Genomic DNA, 9,309 nt, shown 5'->3' with positions numbered 1-9,309 from the left:
ACTCATAAAATTTAATAATTATCACAATGATCAAAATCTAAAATAATATTAATCGAGCAGTATTAAGATGCTAAAATAATTGATTTTTATAACCAATACTACATAATTGTAATACTATGTAAAATATTTATCATCATCAAACGTCGTCACGTGAGATAATGATGAATGTCAGGGTCACGTTTTTGTGATGTCGCGGTGGCCAATCGCTTCATCAGCAAGAACGTTAGGTGTTATTGCCGACCAAACTAGAGTTTCATATATTAACATATTAAAGATCGTTAGATCGAGAATAATCAGTATTTTTAAAATGTAAAAAATATTTCTATAATATGCATACGAATTATAGCATTCCAAAATAATAGTGTATTAATAAAGCACAAATGGCAAGCTAGTTAAAGATTTTTATTACGCTATAATAAAATGTAAAATTCATATTAATAGCAAGTTGTAAGCAGTAAGTATAGTATTTAAGCCATAATTCTCATTTTAGAAATAATTGTGATTCTTTAATATTGTATCATCTTGTTACTATATTTTTTTTTTAAATATGATAAAGATTAAAACTTTTTTAAAAACATTTATAATTAATTCAAGCACTTTTAACCATCTTCTATACAAGATGCATTGCATATTATGTTTTGATGTGTAATATTAATACATAAATAGTTGACAAAATTATTGTCGCACTAGTCAGCATTTATCATTGATCCTTTATCCGATGACTGACAAAAGTAAAAATATAAATTCAAGAATTAATATAATTATTATTCAAGACCACGTCTAATTAAGAAAGTAGTTATATATAATAAAATTAATTGAGAATAAAAATTATTTATACTGACAATTATAAATGAGTAAGCCATTAATATCCAAAAATAAAAATTTATATGAAACAAAATAAAAATAGTAAAAATGTGGTTTAAATTTAAGTAAAATTGTAAAGTTATTTTATTCTCCTGACCTGCGGTGAAATGGTTTTATTTGGTCAATATGGACCGGTAAATTTTCTAATCTTTTATTTTTTGGTATTCTTACAATGTATCTAAAAGGTGGATAAGCTTTTATAATTTCATATCGTCCACTGTAACGATCTCAAAATTTAGTATTAGATGTTTCGTTTTTGACTAAAACTTTATCACTAATATTATATTGTGTGGTGTTCGACAAAGGATGCTTTTATTTCACTTGTTCAGACGCTTGTTTAAGCAATTTAGGACCTAATTTTCTTATTTTCTTGATTTTTGAAATCTCTGAGTGTATGTTTTGATCTTCTGATGGTATTAAAGCTAATTCAAAGACTCTTTTGGGCTCGATTCCATGGACTAAGTAGAATTGTGAATAACCTGTAACTTTAGGAATAGAACTGTTGTAAGTACCATATATGGTAGATAATCTGACCACAATTTTTCATTATCTTTAACATAATTAGAGATCATATCAACCAAAGTTTGGTTTTGACGCTCAACTTGGCCCTGAGAAGTTGGATGATAGGGTACGCCGAATTTATGGTCTACATTTAATGATTCTAATAGTTGTTTAACCGTTTTATCTGTGAAATGTGTTCCATTGTCGCTTCTTATAATACGCATACATCCAAAACGTAATATAAGATCTAAAAGAAATTTAACTGTACTACGCGCATTTGCATTTGCGTACGCTTTTGCTATGCAAAACTTACTTAATCTGTCTGTCGCTACTAAAATATATTTATTAGGTTTTGAATTACTAAGTGGCCCAATATAGTCCAAATATATATCTTGCATAATTTCCCCTTTTTCTAGTGGGTACATTCCTATTTTAGGCGGTTTGGGTTATTTAAAAGGCTTTAAAAGGAATGTTTTTGACAATCTAAACATGAAAGAACATACGTTTTTATTTCTTTACGCATTTTAGGCATAATACCGTGACCTTATTTTAAAATAAATTTTAATAAGACCTTGGTGTCCACCTAGCACCGAATCATGATTTTCGTGAATTACAATTTTTTTAAATTTGCTAGGTAACGCGAGCACCAACTTAGAAGAATCTTTAAAACTATTTTTGTAGTATAATACATTGTTATCCTTGATAATATAATTTTTTGATTTATTAAGCCATGTAGTATTGCTTTCATTTGGATTTTTAATTGCAGTTATGATATTTTGTAAATAATTATCCGAAGCTAAGATATTAATTGGTTGTACTAAATTTACGTTGGGATGTTGTAATATTGTATGTACGCGTATTTTTGAAAGCTCTGTATATTCAAGAAGTTTTGGTGGTTCGTCTATTATTCTACTAAGACAATCTGCAGCTTTATTAAAAATTCCTTCTTTATATTTTATAGAATAATCAAAACCTGTTAGTTTAACTTTAAGTTTATTAACTATACGTGAATCAGTTTTAATATTTAATAAGCTTGTTAAGTTTTTATGATCAGTCCAAATTTCGAAGTACTTTCCATGAACATAAGGACGAAAAACAGTTAATGCGTGAAAAATTGCTAGACACTCTAAATCCATTGCGCTATATCGGCCTTCGGCTTTAGTCNAACTCTAAATCCATTGCGATATATCGGCCTTCGGCTTTAGTCAGTTTTTTGGATGAGAATGCTACTGGATGAATTTCATTGTTTTGATTACGCTGCTGGAGGATAGCACCTAAACCCAATTTAGAACCGTCAGTTACAATTATAGTTTCTGTATTTTCATCATAGTGAGCTAATACTGGCTGACTAATTAATTTACTTTTCAGTTCAAGAAAAGCACGTTTATGTGTGTTTTCCCACTTGATTAGTGAACGTTCGCTATTGAATTTACTTCTAGTTAGATCTGTTAAAGGTTTTGCGATGTTACTAAATTTTATACTAACGTATAAAATAATTGGCTAGACCTAAAAAACTGCAAAGTTGTTTAATCGTTTTAGGTTATGGGAATTTTTGTATAGTTTCTAATCCCTGTTGAGTGGGTCTTATTCCCTTCGTATCAATAATGTTGCCTAATACTTTTAATTCTTGATAGCCAAATCTACACTTAGATGGTTTTAGTTTTAAGTTATTCTTTAAAAATCGTTGAAATGTTAATTCTAGTAAATGTAAATGAGACTCAAATGATTTGCCAAATGCAATGCAATCGTCTAAATAGCATATATTGTGTCTATAATTTAAGCCAGCCATGACTTTACACATAGCAGCTTGATAAAATTGGGGTGCATTAGACAACCCAAAAGGTAAACGAGTAAACTGAACATGATAATTTTCAGTTGAATAAGCTGTAAGAGCTTTAGAATTTTCAGAAAGTTCTATTTGATGGAAACCTGAAGTAGCATCTAAAGATCTAAAGTATTGATTTCCTGCTAAACAATCATATAAATTTTGTATTATTGGTAAAGGGAAGCTTACACGATAAATTATTTCATTAAGTTTTCGAAAGTCTATTACCATTCTGTATTTTTTTGATCCCTCTTGACTTTTGCTGCATTGTCCTTGATTTTTAGCGACTACAAACACAGGATTAGAATAAGGACTTGAAGATTCCTCTACAATACCAGCTTTTAAAAGTTCCTCTGTCTGTTTTACGATTTCATTACGCTCTACGCGGCTTAACTTAAAATTAGGTAAATTTATTATTTTATTACTTGATAACTGAAGTTCTATCGGAGCAATTTTACACGAGCCTAAATCATATTTATGTTTAGAAAAAATTGTACTATATTTCATTAATAAACCTCTAAGTTTATTTTGCTGATCAATAGATAACGCTGGATTAACATACCAGTCTAGAATGTTTTCCGATGTTGTAACAATAGGAGATAAAGAAATATTACTTTTACGTTTTCTGAGAATTGAGTCGTGTTCGTGTGAGAATCATTGTTAATGTTTTTTGCTACGTCTTGTTTAACGCTGCGTGTTTTAAATTTGTTTTCTCGTTCAGATGTTGGAAAGGTAGTAAAATTACGTTTAATTATTCTATTTTGCAAGATATTTTTTCTAACGGCTAAAGTATTAAATTCATTAATTTGAATAATACTACGAAATGTGCGAACTAATTTAGAATTTGGATTGTAAACTAAGGGTGTCCAATGGCAATTTGAAAACAAAACCATTACAAACGATTTGTTAGGATTTTTAAAGTGTAATACAGAATTAATATTATTGTTTTCTGATATAATTATTAAGCCTAAACCAAAATAATTTGTGACGGCTGCTGTCTTCACTTTCTAAATAAATTGGCTAATCAGACAGATCAATTCCTAATAATTTTTTAATTTCATAAGCATTAATATCTATACCTTTATTATTTAAGACTGCTTCGAGTGTTGATACTCCACACCAACCGTCTGGTGCTACTTGTGTTAAAATGTCGCTTTTCGCGGCAGTTTCACTAACACTTAACTGTACAAGAATTATTAAATAATTAGTCATAAGTTTGATAGATTTTAAGTTGTCGAATTTTTTTGTTTGATCAATATTTGCATTAAATGTCAAGATATTGTTATTGTAAACAAAATTTATATTCACTCTTTCATCGTTTTTTAATAAAGTAATTTTAACCTCTCGGGTATAGATTGTCACGCTATATTTTTAAAAAAAATCATATCCCAATAAACTATTTAAAGATAAATTATCGACTACGGTAAAGTCTATCAAAAATATATCTCTTTCAAACTTTACCTCTAAAGTAGTTTTACCTACCACATGCAAATGTGATCCGTTAGCTGTAGTTAATGTGACATTATTAAGTGGATAAATAATATGATCACTGGGTAAAAAATTCTTATTTATAATGCTTGTACTCTCTCCTGTATCAACCACGAAAATAATATCTTTTTTATTTACTTTGCCCATTATTAGTGGAGAATCGTTAGTTTTAATTGAATTCGAAAATTGATTGTTTAATTTATAACTAGTTATCATATCATTAATATTGACTTTTTCGTTAATTAAAGGTGGGTCAATTTTATTCACTTTTAATTGATTAGAATTGAGCGCGCTGTTACATACTGATGGTGGTTGAAGAGCAAAATTGTAAGAAATAGTAGGTGGAACGTAATGTTGAATGGCTAACTGATGGGGTGGATTCTCTAAATTAGGATTATTTTGAAGATAATGTGGTGATTTCCGTATACAACCATAGTTAACGCGCCGATCATTATGATAAAAGTGCCTATTAATTTTGTTAAACCTATAAAAATTTCCTTTATAATTTTTATTGTTATAGTTCTTATTTACATTATTTCTAAAATTGTTATTTAATTTGTTCTTTCTATATTTATTAGTTCTATAATTCATTACTCTACGCTGATTATGGTTTGGATATGTCATTAAACTTTGGTTACCAACATAACTTATGTTTCAATAATCATTAAATTTAGCATTATTCAAATAAATAATTTTAATGAACAGCAAATCGTTCAAATATTTCATCATAAAATATTTTTTTTGATAAATTCATACTTAAAATTTTGTAAATTGAGATCTTCTAAATAACTAAAAACTAACTATTCGTAACTAAAAAAATAAAAAAAAATTAAAAATAAACAAAAAACATGCTAGAGGTGTGACTAATGAGTCATGTCATTATCATTATTCATGTCATTGTTGATATGTATAATTTTTAAACATCAAGTTTACTTATTGTACCAATTTTTTTTGTAGATTGTAAATATTCAAATAAAAAAACCCAGCATAGGGGGGTCGCGGCATAGTTGGATCAAGTATAATGATATCTGACAGAGATTAAAATCACTATCAAAAAAACGCTTCGATGCAAATCTTTAGATAGTGTTTAATTTTAAAAAATTAATGAATTATTCCAAAAGCTACATGATCTGCTAGTTCCTTATTAATACCCTTATTAAGATAAAGTATGTCAAATGAAAAGGGAATATTAAAAAATATTATATCTCAAAAAAAAATTATGTTGATACATACACTTTTCAATTAGTTATAGCATTATAATGTTAAAAATGTAAAAAATAAAATCGAGAATTTTCACACAATAATAGCATTCGGTAGCCATTTTCACTGTGAAGATAAAATAAAGTCCGTAATTTTTTTTTCTCATGATAAAGTATATTACATTAGCTTAATTTAAGATATATATAAAAGTGTCTGACTTTCCGGAACATTTTCAAAAGTAAAGTTGAAAAAATTAATTTTTTGTGAAAAAGTTGTCATTTTAAATCCCCCTCTGTGGGCAGGTTAAGTGTTAGATTTACAAAAATTATATTCCAAATGATAGGTAAAGACATCAAGCAACCATTAAAAAAAGAATTATATTGATATGTTCATTTTTGAAAAAGTTACGGCAGTTTTTAGTAAAAAAATTGAAAAAATTTCGAATATTAGCGATTTTTAAATTTGTAATTTTTTTGGAGGTTTCTCCCATTTACGGGGAACGAGGGAAATTTTTTCAATTTTTAATGTATTAGTCTTTGACTAGATACAAAAAAAAAAAATAATAATAAAATAAACACATCTTAGTGAGCTAAAACATTTAGAATTTAATTTCAGAATTTTTGTATAAACGATTTGTGATATTTTTATGTATAATTGAATCAAATTGATCCAGCGAAAACTGAGAAAAAGTGGCAACAGAAAAAAAAACATATTAGTAAAATTAATACCTTCTCAACTTTGATGTCTGTTTTCACCATGAAGATAAAATAAAGTCCGAAATTTTTTTTACCATTATAAAGTATATTACATTAGCTTAATTTAAGATATATATAAAAGTGTCAGACTTTTCGGAACACTTTCAAAAGTTAAGTTGAAAAGATTAATTTTTGGTAAAAAAGTTGTTATTTTAAATCCCCCCCTGTGGGCAGGTAAAAAGTCAGATTTATAAAAAAAACTATACCAAATGATAGGTAAAGACATTATGCATCTATAAAAAAAAAATTATATTGATTTGGTTATTTTTAAAAAAGTTATGGCAATTTTAAGTAAAAAAAATTGAAAAAANACTATACCAAATGATAGGTAAAGACATCATGCATCTATAAAAAAAAAATTATATTGATTTGGTTATTTTTAAAAAAGTTGAAAAAATTTCGAAAATTAACGATTAAAAATTAAATTTGTAATTTTTTTGTAGGTTTCCCCCATTTACGGGAAACGAGGCAAATTTTTTTTTTTCAATTTACAGTACATAAAATAAGCTTAAATTTGATGAGCAGGTTAAGTGTTAAATTTTCAAAAAAATTATATCAAATAAAAGGGAAATATCTAAGGTTTTAGTATAAAAAAAATGTATGTTGATTTGTTGATTTTTGAAAAAGCTATGGAAGTTTTAAGAAAAAAAAGTGAAAAAAATGACAAAATTTACCGAATTATAAATTTGTAATTTTTTTGGAGGTTTCCCCCATTTACGGGGAACGAGGGATTTTTTTCAATTTTTGAGGGTAATGTCTTCGTCTGGATACGATTTGTGATCTTTTGACGTATCATTGAAAGAAATCGGATCGATGAGAGCTGAGAAAAAGTGGTAACAGACACAAAAAAAAAACACATCATAGTAAAATTAATACCTTCTCAGCTTCGCATCAAAGCTAAAAAACAAAAATTTTTGTAAACGTTTACCATACATTTAACAAAATATACAAATTGTAAGAACATTTATTACTATGTTCTTACCACTTATATTACACGCGTTTTATTTCTATTTATTTAATTCGTAATATATATTAATTAGCATAGAGGGAGATGCTGATGTGACAATTCTACTCGTCTGTAGTCCGGAGCTACTGACGTCGAACTAACAAAGGGCAGTTGTGTTTGAGTGGCCGTTATAGACATAGTTTTCAATATTATTACTTTCATCTTATTTATATTATTTATAACTTAACTTGTTTTATTCAACGACCCGTCTATCGCCAATTGTCATCATAGCCAACCAACTCCGTCTCACTTGGATATCCCTACTAACCAACTGTACTAGGATTCAGGTCAGACGTATTGTACCATTACATATAACTTATATTTACTAAACATCTAAAATATAACTTTACTTTGTCGTTGACATAAAACAATAATCTAATTTTATTTAATAATCTATCCTCTGTAACTAAGGTACACGATTGCCTGTATCTCCTTCAGGCAATTAAAACTCATTTAAGGAGATAGGGACGATATTTGGGCAGACGTCGGGTAGCTTCCGATTCTTGGTTTTGACCAAGATCCTCAACTATTAAACAAGCCCCTAACAAAATACAAATACATTATAATTTCTTTGTAAAAATTACAATACTAAATTATTGATTATTAATTTCATACTAAATATAATTATTATAATTAGTATTTATTCATATATTATACTTAGAAATCAAAGAACTTAGAAATCAGGTTGTAATTAAGGAAATAGAAGTTGATGGTTTTTGGAATAATTCAACAATTCCTTCTAAAAATTAAACACTATTCACAGATTTTTAATTGCTATAAGAAATATTTATTCATATATTATATTTCTAAATAAAAAAACTATTCATCAGGAATAATAAAGGAAAAAGGAATTAATTTGCTTTTGGTATAATCCATCATTTTTTTTAATTTAAACACTATCTACGAATTTGCTACGAAGCTTTTTTTATAATAGTGATTTTAATCACTGTCAGATATCATCTATACTGGACCCAACTATGCTACGTCCACATTGTGCAGGTTTTTTGCACTCAGCTATAAGTTGTTTAATATTATTGAATGACATGTTATGTTTCTCATTCCAATTCCAAACCACATTTTTTTTTAATAATTCTCTGAATAAACTAGAAATCTCTGCTAAATTTGGAATAAAATTCCAAATTTTGAAAGTAATTAGTTATCGCTAACACTATCTGTAGATCTTTTCTATTTGTTGGATTTTTTAAGTTGATTATTGATTCTATTCTTTGTTTATCAGGTTTTATTCCATCTTCATTATACATGAAACCAACATATTTTACTTCTTTAACACATAATTGTAATTTATCTGCATTAAATTTAATGTTTAATAACTTTGCTTTTCCTATAACCTTCTCTAATATTTCATCATGTTCTTCTTTCGTTTTTGCACATATTAGAATATCATAAAATACAACATAGCACCTCTAATTTAACCAAAATATGTGTACATTAATTTTTGAAATAATTATGAAGTAGAAGAAATTCAAAATGGTACTATTTTAAACCTATATGTGCCATTAGGTCTACTGAAGTTAAAAAATTTGACTCATTATTTAGAACCATGTGCTAAAATCCACATTTGACATCAAGAACTGTAAAATACTTTTAGCTTCGATGCGAAGGTATTAATTTTACTATGATGTGTTTTTTTTTTTTTTTTTTTTTTTTTT

The 9,309-nt window shown here is 27.3% G+C and overlaps 1 long non-coding RNA gene across 1 annotated transcript in view; it reads left to right on the top strand.

Moving 5' to 3' along the window:
- Positions 1 to 6,041: 6,041 nt before the first annotated feature.
- LOC126899191 (uncharacterized) overlaps positions 6,042 to 9,309 on the top strand; it is a 154,180-nt gene continuing 150,912 nt past the window's right edge. Inside the window, exon 1 of the long non-coding RNA XR_007702514.1 lies at positions 6,042 to 6,180. This is a non-coding gene — a long non-coding RNA (uncharacterized LOC126899191). The remainder of the gene's footprint in view (positions 6,181 to 9,309) is intronic.

Source organism: Daktulosphaira vitifoliae, unplaced genomic scaffold (assembly GCF_025091365.1).
Source record: "Daktulosphaira vitifoliae isolate Bord-2020 unplaced genomic scaffold, ASM2509136v1 Scaffold_2, whole genome shotgun sequence".
Taxonomy (NCBI): domain Eukaryota; kingdom Metazoa; phylum Arthropoda; class Insecta; order Hemiptera; family Phylloxeridae; genus Daktulosphaira; species Daktulosphaira vitifoliae.
This window is presented reverse-complemented; position numbering and strand designations above follow the sequence as displayed.